The sequence below is a fragment of the Brienomyrus brachyistius genome, unplaced genomic scaffold, assembly GCF_023856365.1.
Source record: "Brienomyrus brachyistius isolate T26 unplaced genomic scaffold, BBRACH_0.4 scaffold108, whole genome shotgun sequence".
Classification (NCBI taxonomy): Eukaryota; Metazoa; Chordata; class Actinopteri; order Osteoglossiformes; family Mormyridae; genus Brienomyrus; species Brienomyrus brachyistius.
In genome coordinates this window covers 89,701-102,138 of record NW_026042383.1, presented here as the reverse complement: position 1 = coordinate 102,138, position 12,438 = coordinate 89,701, and the positions used below count along the sequence as shown (strand labels likewise).

The 12,438-nt window shown below is 41.9% G+C and overlaps 1 long non-coding RNA gene across 1 annotated transcript; it reads right to left on the bottom strand.

Annotated features, from left to right (window-relative positions):
* Positions 1–4,228: 4,228 nt before the first annotated feature.
* LOC125727657 (uncharacterized) lies at positions 4,229–8,526 on the bottom strand. The gene is made up of 3 exons (XR_007388816.1): positions 8,414–8,526; positions 4,678–4,814; positions 4,229–4,481 (listed from the first exon to the last, which is right to left on the bottom strand). It is a non-coding gene; the product is annotated as an uncharacterized LOC125727657 (long non-coding RNA).
* Between the last annotated feature and the right edge of the window lie 3,912 nt (positions 8,527–12,438).

Genomic DNA, 12,438 nt, shown 5'->3' with positions numbered 1-12,438 from the left:
CAAATCAAAAGACCGCTTGCTGAAAGCTGGTGTGATTGAGAAAATTGATGCATCACCTTGGGTTTCGCCTATTGTAGTTACAGGACGGAAAACTGGTGGAATACGAATGTGCACAGATCTCCGTGAACCAAACAAGGCTGTGGTCACAGATTGCTACCCTCTACCTCATGTGGATGAACTGCTTGCAAATTTACAAGGTGCAAAGGTGTTTTCTACAATCAATCTGGCTAATGCATACTACCAGTTGCCTCTTCATGTAGATAGCAGAGACCTTACAGCATTCATCACACATGATGGTCTGTTCCGATTCTGCAGAGTTCCTTATGGCCTCGCATCAGCCCCCTCAGCCTTCCAGAAAATGATGGCTGACATTCTCAACGGTCTTCCAGGTGTTCAAAATTATTTGGATGACCTTATTGTCTATGGCAACTCCCCTGTTGAGCATGACCAGAACCTCAACGCTGTCCTCCAAAAGCTGAAGGAGGCTGGATTGGTTCTCAATGAGAACAAATGTCACTTCAGGAAAACCTCCCTACGCTTCCTAGGTCATGTCATTACTGTAGATGGCATTCTTCCTGACCAAGAACACATTAATGCTGTCCTGAAAGCCCCTCCTCCATCTGACGCTGTTGCCCTGAGATCGTTTCTGGGCCTAGTGTCCTGGTATTCAAAGTTTCTGCCTAACTTTGCGACGGTTGTGGCTCCTATGCGTGCCTGTGTCAGTGAAAAAGACACATTTACATGGTCTCCTGCAGCACAAAGCAGCTTTGAGGAAGTTAAGCAACTTCTTGTGAACAGTCCTGCGCTTGCTCTTTTTAACCCTTCTCTACGACCGGTAATTTCCACAGATGCAAGTGACTATGGACTTGGAGCTGTCTTTGCACAAGTACAACCTGATGGCACAGAGAAGCCTGTGGCTTTCGCTTCCCGCACACTGACTGAAACGGAGAGGAAATACTCGACTGTTGAAAAAGAAGCACTTGCTTGTGTGTGGGCTACAGAAAAATGGAGAACATACCTGTGGGGACGTCGTTTTACTCTCCGCACAGATCACCAGGCATTGACAACACTGCTCAGCACAAAGGGAATCGGTCAGGCTGGTATGCGGGTTGCCCGCTGGTCTGCACGCCTGCTCTGTTTTGACTATGATGTTGTCTATCGACCAGGCTCCCAGAACTATACGGCTGATTGTCTCTCGCGCCTTCCCCTGCCTGCGCCTCCTGACTCTATTTCAGATTCAGAACCCGAGATGGTGGCACATATTTCTGCTGTCCTAAGCTCCCTTCCGGTGGTTGACTTCAACTCTGCTTGTTCTACTTGTCCTGAACTGTCAGCTCTGCGTTCACAAATTGAAAGTGGTTGGCTTCCATCCGTTAAATCAGTAAGTGGTGTACTAGCCCTATACTATAAGATCAGAGATGAGCTCTCCGTTAAGGATAACTACATCCTCAGAGGCTCAAGACTCATCGTGCCACTCTCCTTACGACACACACTGATCATGCTTGCACATGAGAGTCATCAAGGAATTGTCCGCACAAAACAACGTCTGCGCGACCTCTACTGGTGGCCAAAGATGGACTCACAAGTTCAGTCTTGCATTGCTTCATGTATACTCTGCCAGGTTAATGATAAAACAGCTTCTACTCACCCTGCTCCTTTGCAACCAGTCCCACTGCCTGATGGACCATGGAAGAAACTTGGCCTTGATATTGCTGGACCCTTTGACACTGCAGTTGCTGCTTGTAGATACGCTATCACGCTGACAGATTATTATTCAAAGTGGCCAGAAGTTGCCTTTTCACATACCGCCACTACTGAAGATGTTATTCACTTCCTGACATCTATTTTCTGTCGTCATGGTAACCCAGAGAACATTGTCACAGACAATGGTCCACAGTTCACCTCTGCAGCTTTTGCATCATTCCTGCACACCTATGGCATCTCCCATAGCAGAACATCAGTCTACTATCCAGCTGCTAACGGAGCTGTCGAGAGATTCCATCGTGCCCTGAGAAGCTGCATTCAAACCGCCAATCAACAGTCTCAACCATGGAATGAGACTGTTATGAACTGGCTCCAGGTGTATCGTGCAACGCCACATGCCGCAACTTCCACCTCACCATATGAACTACTTTATGGTAGGAAAATGCGCACCAAATTGGATATTCTTCCTCTGCCGTCTGCCATGTCTCCGCTGGATGTTTCTGCTCGTCGTGCAGTTCAGAGACATCAGAATAACATGCAGCATTACACTGATGCTAAACGTGGCGCACGCATGCCTTCTTTTCGACCAGGAGAGAGAGTGAGGATAAGGAAGCCTCATCACGTCCCTAAAGCTCATCCCAGATTTACTTCCCCTACAACCATGAGGAAGAGGATAGGTCCAAATTCTTTCTGGCTGAGTGATGGAAAAATTTGGAATGCCTCTCATCTTTTCAATTTACATTTCAATTCATTACATTTAATTACTACGTTTTCCTGTTTGCATTCACTTTGTATAGAGAGTGTATTCTTTTACAGAGAGAGATGTTATGTTCACTGACTTATTACAACCTCAGAACATTAGGTGGCAGTGTTAAAAGGCAGAGACCGTAGGATGAGAGAAGAGAGAGAAGAAGTGTGAATAAGAGTGAGACGTATACGAACATGCTTGCTCCTGTGCTACCTTGATTATTTCGATGTAATGCTTGTTAAGTAAACAGCATTTTGTTCTAACGCATTCGTATATGCTCCGGCCTGCTTATTCGAGCGCCTTACTACATTTCTGGCAACACTACAAAGTGCTTGAGAGAGATGGTTTTAAACAACTTTTGGATACTTTAGAACCAAGGTGCACACTGCCTGGCCGAAAATATTTCAGTCAAACAGCTCTGCCTAAATTGTATGATTCGTGTCGTCAAACTCTGACGCATAAACTGCAAAAGGTTTCAGTTTGCCACAACAACAGATTTATGGTCAAGCCGAACATCCGAGCCATACCTCTCCCTGACGGTGCATTTCATTGACGAACACCGGCAACTGCAAAGCTTCTGTTCGCAAATATCCTACTTCCCAGAAGATCACACTGGCGATATCATTGCACAAGGACTGAAAGATGCGCTGGCATCATGGTCACTGCGAGAAGACAGCATGGTTTACACGACAACAGACATCGGGGCAAACATTATCACTGCCCTACGTAGGTACGGATTAGTAACCGGAAGACAGGAGTGTAACGAGTTCGCGTCACGAGATCTCGCGATATTACAGCATGACGAGATTTCTCGTCGGAGTGAAAAGTGGTCTAGTAAAGGTGCTGCAAATCAGCTGCTGTAAGCATGTCGGCGTCTGACAAAATTACCGCAGCAGACGGTCCAGACGCTTTGAAATCTTTTGCGCGGCAGCAGTTCGGCTACCCGACGAAATATGTAAACGCGAAAAGGCGACAGACAAAACACGAACCATCTGTAAGCATTGTAGGAAAATAATGCTGTACACAGCGGCTAACGCTACTACCGTGCAAAGCCATTTCCAGCACCATCATAGCTCATTACTTAAATCCACTGCACCGGTGAAGAAAACATAAAAAATGTATGTTTGTTATTTATGTTGTTTTATTTATATTCTATTTTATGTTCAGTTGAGTAGTCATACGAGAGAAGCCTGTCATTTGAGTTTGTGGTGAAATATTTATGGTGATAGATATTTGTTCTGTTCTTTACTGCATATAATGATGGTGATTGTTTAAAACATTTCACCATACATCTGCAGTATTTTGCATTTTTTGTCTTTCAAATTAATCAAATGAAAGGCTGGTTTCTAGTAATAATTTCCTCTTTGAAGTTTTCCTTAAAATATTGTTGAAATATAGTCTCGTCTCCTTCTCGTGAATCCAATATCGTGTCTCGCCTCGTCTCGTGAGCTGACTATATCGTTACACCCCTACTGAAAGAGGCTACCTTGTTTTGGGCATAGGCTTCATATTGCTATTGGTGAGTAATTTAGGGTTCCTCTATAAAATGCAGTGTATTTATCTTATTTATTATGACGTTTAAAAATACAAAAAGACCTGATAAGTAAAGCTGTAGATGACTAAAATATAATTATTTAATATATAAAATACATTACATTACACTATATATACTGTATATATATTATATATATAGAAACTCAAACTTGCAGTGCATAAACTTATCACCGAGTCATAAACAAGATGGGGGTCAAGACAGCACATGAGAGAGAGATTTATTGAACAAGAAAAAGCCATTCGTCGTCTTTTGACTGCAGACAAAAAGCACAGGCATCTTGTCCCAACATGGCAAGATGTTGAGGTGCTGGAAGCAGGAAGTAAAGCACTAGGCCCTCTTCTGGAGTTCACAGATGCTCTTTCAGGTGAGCAACTTGTTACAGTTTCTTACTTAAAACCTGTGCTGGCCTTGTTCAACTCTGATGTTCTGGTGCTGAAATCTGATGTCCTGGTGCTGAAGTCTGATGACACAGACCTGACCAAAAAGATCAAACAAACTATTCTAGAGTATTTGAACTCCAAATACACAGAGGACTGTGTGGACAAGCTATTGGGTTTGATTAAAAATCGCTTTAATAACGACGACAGGATTGAAGCCATTACGCCGGCAGCTGCGAGAGAACTTATGGCTGTGGGGACAGAGGAAGACAGCCCTACCCCAGGACCCTCACCTGCTTCAGCCACCCGATGGCTGCAGAAACTGGATCAGGTGATGATGCAAGGGAGGGAGCAAAAAGAAAAAATGTCTTTTGGCAGCTATTTCAAAAAGCACAGGAATTCAGGGAAGACGGGTATCTGCCCACTGCCACTGAAAAAGAGATCAAGAGCTACTTCATGATATCCGAGGTGGACAGTGGTCTCAATGCACATGTGTGTGTACATCCTGTAGGCCACTGTTCAATTATGTACTATAATGCAAACTGTAATAAGGTGACTGGTGAATTTAATGTTTTTGTTTTACCTCAAAGGCGGCATGGTGGTGCAGTGGTTAGCGCTGTTGCCTCACACCTCTGGGACCCGGGTTAAAGTCTCCGCCTGGGTCACATGTGTGTGGAGTTTGCATGTTCTCCCCATGTCGTCGTGGGGTTTCCTCCGGGTACTCCAGTTTCCCCCCACAGCCCAAAGACATGCTGAGGCTAATTGGAGTTACTAAATTGCCTGTAAGAGTGCATGTGTAAGTGAATGTTGTGTGAGTGTGCCCTGTGATGGGCTGGCCCCCCATCCTGGGTTGTTCCCTGCCTCATGCACATTGCTTCTGGGATAGGCTCTGGACCCCCCGCGACCCAGTAGGATAAGCGGTTTGGAAAATGGATGGATGTCTCCCCTTACTCTCCTTTGCTCAAGCTGAAAAGATTCAGCTCAGCTACCCTCTGCTTATAAGACCAGGAATCATTCTTATAACCCTGCATTGAACCCTTTCTAAGGCATCAATGTCCTTTTTAAGGTGGCCAAACCTGCATGCAATATTCTAGGTGAGATCTTACCAAGGCACTGTATAATCTTAGCATCACCTCCCTTGACTTAAAATCCACACAACTAGAGAGATAACCATGCATCCTATTGGCCTTTTTAATTGCTGGAAGCATCAACATATTTTACCAACTATTAATGGTGAAAGGCGGCACGATGGCACACAGCTGAACGGTTGGGGGGTTTGAATTCTGCTTCTGCTCTGCCTGTGTGAGTGTACTGTTAGTTTTAGTTAGGCAGATCAGGCAGTGTCGTAAACAGGTATTCAATTCTGCGCACACTTGGTAAAATGTACTATGTATACTTGACTGTACTTGTGTGCTCATGTACCTGTTTTACCTCATCTTCCATTGCTGAAGACCAGTTTGAAGACTAAAAACACAAGTACATGAGGACGGTAAATGTTGATCTTGCTCCACCCCAAACGTCAAGGATACATTGGATGCATCCTTGCCAAAGGAGAACAATCCCATTATTCATTGCGCCCCAATTTCGTTCTTGGAAGGCAAGTTAGCAGACCAGTCATGCCTAGATCACAAGTACAGTCTTTGCATTCCTGATACTGACTTTTGAACTTGTGCAGACCAGATCCTGCTTCTGGGTATGGAGTGGAGGTATGACTAATAGAAAGCGCAAGTCTGATGTCATTTTGTAGGTAGTTTGCTAACATTTTAGATCATATGTTTCCCTAGGCAAAAAGCCTAAGAGGAAAGTGAATGGGATTTCAGAAATTGGGCAAAAATAATATCAAAAGACCATAACATTTTCTTATATAACTCATTTGTTCGTGGTTGTATTTTGACAGTTTTTAATGTTTCTTGGAGAAATTAGCATGTTGCTACTGCTTTGCTAAATGAAGTGAATAATAGTACAACGCAGCAATTTCCTGACATCATTGAAAATGCAGATAGACTTTATTTTCTATTGTACATTGAAAAAGTATTATAAACATGAGTATATACATGTTTAGAAAAAGGTATAATACATCCATCCATTATCCTACTTGGTCGCGGGGGTCCAGAGCCTATCCCGGGAGCAATGGGCACAAGGCAGGGAACAACCCAGGATGGGGGGCCAGCCCATTACAGGGCACACTCACACACCATTCACGCACACATTCACACCTACGGGCAATTTAGCAACTCCAATTAGCCTCAGCATGTTTTTGGACTGTGGGGGGAAACTGGAGTACCCAGAGGAAACCCCACGACGACATGGGGAGAACATGCACAGACTCTGCACACATGTAACCCAGGTGGAGACTTGAATCTGGGTCCCAGAGGTGTGAGGCAACAGTGCTAACCACTGCACCACCATGCCACCCCATAACACATTATAGCCATGTGTATTATGCATTATGAATGCCGTATGAAGCTGTCATCTGTCTTTTTGTTTTCCAATGTGGTTTTGAAATGGAAAATGAAAAGAATGAATAATACACAGATTATGCACCGATTCAAAATACTCTGACCCTACAACAACTCAGAAGGGGCACAGCTCACTAACGGGAATCATCACAACCCACAAGAATAAGAGTCTTTATTGTCATATGGCAACAAAATTGACATAGAACTAATACAGTGTATGTGTAAATCTGTTACATTAGTGCAAAAGTTAATATTACATGTAAAATTATTTTCAGCAAATACAATCGAGAGCATTTTTAGCTTGTTAATGGGTGTATCCAAACCCATTTTGCTATTTCGACAGCAGAAACGTTTTGACTTTTTACCAGTGCAAGGCAAAAACGGGTTTTCCTAAATCTTAATTTTTCAGAGGTATGTTTAGGCGTAAAATGTAATGAACCAATGAGAATGAACCACCTCAGCTTTAGAAGGCAGCAGTGCATGAGCTACGGCGGATTGCTATTACAATGGTGTGTTTGCCTGCCAAGCCTGATCGGTTTTCATCTGTGAAAACAGACCTGCTCCTGCTGGAGCACATCATTTATGGGAGGACCACTGTTCCAGCTCAGCCTTCCAAGGTGAAACAGGCATGGGATGTAGCAGTGAGTATGTCCTCGTTTTCTGACATCAGCAGACCATCCGCTCAGTGCTGAAAGCGGTATGATGATGTCAGAAGACAGGGAAACCAGAAGCTCCCTGCTGAACCTGGTGTGTTTAAATATCCATGTGTTTGGCACGACTGAATGGTTTGGAGTCTGCAATCTCAGCAGCTGGATCCAGAGTCTCAGATCTCCAGAGTGCAGGGCAAACGTAATGGTCTGCTTATGTGTAAGGCTGCATTACATGTTCACCGACCCAGGACATCAGAACCATATTTTACTCTACAGGCAATAGCTGGGCTGTAAGTATTGACTAATACGTATTATTACAGCCCACTGTAAGAGGCCCGGTATTATCAAAAATCACTTGTCAACATTACAATTGACAGTAGTAAGATTTTTTCCTGCTTTAGCAGAATATGGGTTTACAAACATGCATAAGTGACAATTTGTGGGCTTATAAAAGTGCCTTTTTTTCGTGAAATTCTACTAAATCCTAAATTGTTCACTGACACGAAAACCTCATGAAGTGTTTTCATTGCTGATAAAACACCATTATCCTAATGTGCTCAAAAGGTTCTGCTTATTACAATCTGGGAAATCTCACTGATCACCAGCAAGATGTAATATCATGCACTATTGCTTTTTGTGCAGTGGGAGCTTTAACACAAGTACTCACCCTCTGGACAATTAAAAACATATTTAGCAAAAAACTGTCGTAAATGATTATACTAATATTTTATACTTTTATTGGGTTAATGTTTTAAAAAACACCAGGGGGTCATTTATCACACTGCAATTAGATTCAGGTCAAGAGATTAAAACACAGAAAGCACCTGGAAAATATTTATAGCACAGTGACAAGCAGCACCACTCATATAATCAGCCATAACCATCCAATGCATATTGATCATGAATAATCATGTACTTACATGTTGTCCCTGTGAAGAATGGAGGCACTTTTACAGTCTGCTGACTGCAGCCATTTGACAAGCAGGACATGAAGTCATACCAAAACAAAAAAAGGTGACATCTTACAGTCGTGTTCTACTTGCTCTCAAACATTTTTAGTTTTGATTCAGTTTGATAAAAAGCCAACATGTAAAGCTGTTCATCTTTATGGACAAGAAACAAGAATCCACTTTTGTCAATAGACCGACAGGTAACACTTAAAGCTTATAATTATAAAATTGATGCAAAATTATGGCGGAGGATAAGCGGTTTGAAAAATGGATGGATGGTTTAGGGCTCCTCATTTCCTGAAAAGTCTGCCTACATTCCCATACACACTCAAGTCATTTTAAAGTTCATTCAAGGTCTTCATTCACATAAACAGGGTTGTGGATGTGCCAATGCCACCCTGGTCCATAGAAAAACAATATGTGAAATATTTTCCCACCAGTCTGAAAACCGATGAAATTGTTGCTTCATGTCTGAGAGATATTACCTGGTACCTTGGGCGGAGCTTAATTCTCCGCTTCTGACGTCATAAGAGGAAGTGGCTTATCCTTGATTCTGATTGGTCGGGGGTTTATGCCCATATATGGTATCAATACATGCTTATGCCACGTGCTGCCGATAGGGGGCGATATGGTTTTGGGAGATTGCCGTTATGTCCACATATGGTATCAATACATGCTTATGCCACGTGTTGCCGATAGGGTGGTTTGAGAGATTAATAGAATAAAAATACATTACGTGTATTTTATTAATGTGCTTTTTTAAATTACGTTTTTAAGGAATAATAAAACATAGAGCAGGATGAAGACAAGCTAGCGCATACACGTTCAGCGGGGGTGTCCGTCCGGCCCGTAGCCGCGTGTTGTTAGTAAGCGCCGCGGCGTATTTTAAAAAAGAAAGCACCCAAATGTTTTAAAAGAAAGCACCAAAATGTTTTAAAAGAAGAAAGACCCAAAAGAAGAAAACCATTAGTGTTATTTTAAAAGAAAAAGCAGGGTGAATTTTAACAAACATGCCCGAAAGAAGCAGCAGAAGAGCAAATTTAAACAAGCGAAAACAACAAACAAGCCCGTCGTTTTAAAAGAAGCTATCACTCATTACATTTAACCAACACGAAAGACTTTAGTTATATTTACCAGGTTGAAGAAAGCATGCAAGCGGCAAACTTTTAGAAGAAATAGGACGAAACGATCCCGGAGCACTGCCACATGCGACTACTCTGTTTGAACAACGCGGGGCGGAATGGCCGATCGCTAGTCCGGCGTTTGGCGCATGCGCACCCACGCCGCCTCCCCTTTCAAAATGGCGACGCCGACGGAGCGCCTGTTTTAGCAAATAAAACACCTATAGCCGTAATGTTTTTAAGGAATGAAGCACTTTTCTGCCAATGTGAATAATAAAGTAAAGCGCTCTGTGCATTTTCGACAGCAATAATCAAAGAATAACGCGGTTAATTCTTGTTTAAACGAATGCATACTCTCACTCTCGTGTGGCGCACGCGCGTAGATCCACACAGCATTTCCTTTATTGAGCCAGCTCGTTGCGTGAAGCAGTTGTCAAATGGCTACCAGCGGAAGTTGTTGTCGTGATGCGAACCGTTGGCCTGGATTGTGAGAAGTATGCCGCCATTCTGGCAGAATGCACACCAATTCTATATTTTATATGCTTATTTGTAAATAGTGTAAAATAATCTATTTCTAATTTAAATAAAAGTCGATCTCTAACCCCCCCGGATTGCTTAGCTAAATTTATCTACGTATGGTTAATCAAAAGGTATAACCAGAACTTGAAAAGATGTATGACAACACATGCTGATCTTTTATTTCAAATAAGCCTCTTTAAACTCATCGTTTTTAAGCAATGAAACTCTTTTCGGCTAATGTGTTATTTAAAATAAAACATCTTAAGCATTTCGACAACAAGAATCAAGGAATAACGCTGGCGATCCTTGTTAAAATAACTCTCCATGTCGCGCTTGTGCGTGCAGCCACGATACCCACACACCACTGTCTTTTATTGAAAACGGCTGAGGCAAGTCGTTTTCGGAACTTTAAAGTGTGTATACAACAAGTAAACGTGTGTAAAAGAAGTATAAAATGTGTTATAAAGCACATAGCCAACGTTAATTAATAAAGAATTTAAGCATAATAGCCCAGACGTACCACGGCCTAAAGCCGGTAGAAAAAGAGCTATCCTACGGCCTACAAGAGAAAAGCATATGGCACCAAATTGGAATCAGTAGTCGTTAAAAGAATATGAATTTATCAATGCGACATTTTAAATACGTTTTAAGGCATAATAATTTTAAGGGGTCACCGGGCGCGTCGAGCTTTTCTAGCTAGAGAGGAAAGAGTCGGGCAGTTTTGAATGGTAAAAGCAGTAGTTGTGTATTGTTAACGGTTTATTTTTTAACAAAATGTCCTATTTTATAACGGTAAAAACACAGCAATCCTGTTTTTAGGGGGGATTTATGCGCATTGCATGTCTAGACATGTCGATCAGCTAATGTCCGCGGCAGTGGGAAACGGGTCGTAGGCGCGAGAGCGATAAGCCTATGTGAAGGAAGCGTCAATTGACAAATTGTTGCAGAGTGCGTGTAACATCCCGTTTAACCGCTGGTCCCGAGTGTGACAAGCAGACAGACAGCATTCACGCCCCGGCAGAAAGCACATTACGTCTATTTGTTAATCAGTTATATTATTTTATACTATTTACGAATAAATGTCTAATTGAAATAAAAGTCGATGTCTAACACCACAGCTCTGGGACTCTAGCATAGCCCCGGGCGCCCCGCTGCGGGCCTGTGGGGCTGGATGAAGTATCTAACTTCAATTGCTTAATCAGCAGGGTAAAGTGCCGTAACTTAAACGGGGGTATGACAAATTAGTATAAAGTTTTAAGCCAATAAGATTTAATTAATAAAATAATTTAGTTGTATTTTGTTAGTTTTATTTTCAATAAAACACACCCAGCGCATTATTAATTTAATAGATGCAGGAACTAGTGAGCGGTATTTAGCTACGTACTTCAAAAACATTTAAAAAACTTTGTTAGACTAATACCTTAGTTATTTTAATAATTTAAGGGATAAAAACATTTGTCGTGTTTGTCAATGTGTTATTTTAAGTAAATGCGTTATTTTCCAACGCCAAAAGCCCTGTCATGTTTTAAGTGAGAAATGATATGGACTGGCAACTCTCTCTGGGGGGAGCAACCCCGGTTAGGTACTATTAAGCAGCATTTAGTGACATGCATCAAAACACATTTTTAGAAACTTTGAAAGAATAAAGTCTTAGTTATTTTAATAAATACGTTTTTCAGTAAATGTTTATTCACGCGCATGCACACAAACACCCACACACACCCCGGAGGTCGGGGGGCTTTAGAGTTTAACTTTAGGTTGCTGATCGCGATGTGTGACTAAACCCCAAAGCACCCTAACTTAGTCGTTTACTAACTTATCGCGAAAAACAGACAGAAATAGACTTGTAAATTCTAAAGAAAAGACATTAACTGTTTTTTGTTAATGTTTAAAGGTATACAAACTACAGTTGTATCGGACACGCACACAAAAACACTAAAAGAGTTTTGCTCAGTCAAAAAACAGCAAACATATATTGTTCACGCTTTTTATTAAAATGTATAAGGATTGTTTTGTTATACGGAAATTTTAAATTAATATGAGTGGGATATAAGTCATTTAGGCAACAAGATTTGAGGAAGAACCTAAATAGTGGCTGGAAATGACCGACCAGGCAGGCAGAAGTTTGCTTTCCTTATCTCACAAGTCATGGAAGGGTGGGGTGGGGGGGGGGGGGGGGGACACATAAGTGGGGGGTAGGAACTGTGGAATCAGGCAGGGGTGTAAGAATTTAGGATATAGTCTTGTTATTTTAAAGAAGGTGTGCATGATTATTTAATTACTTTTAATAGGAACCAGTAAGATGCATTTAGCACCATGTTGCAAATACACATTGAAAACTTTAAAGAATAAGGT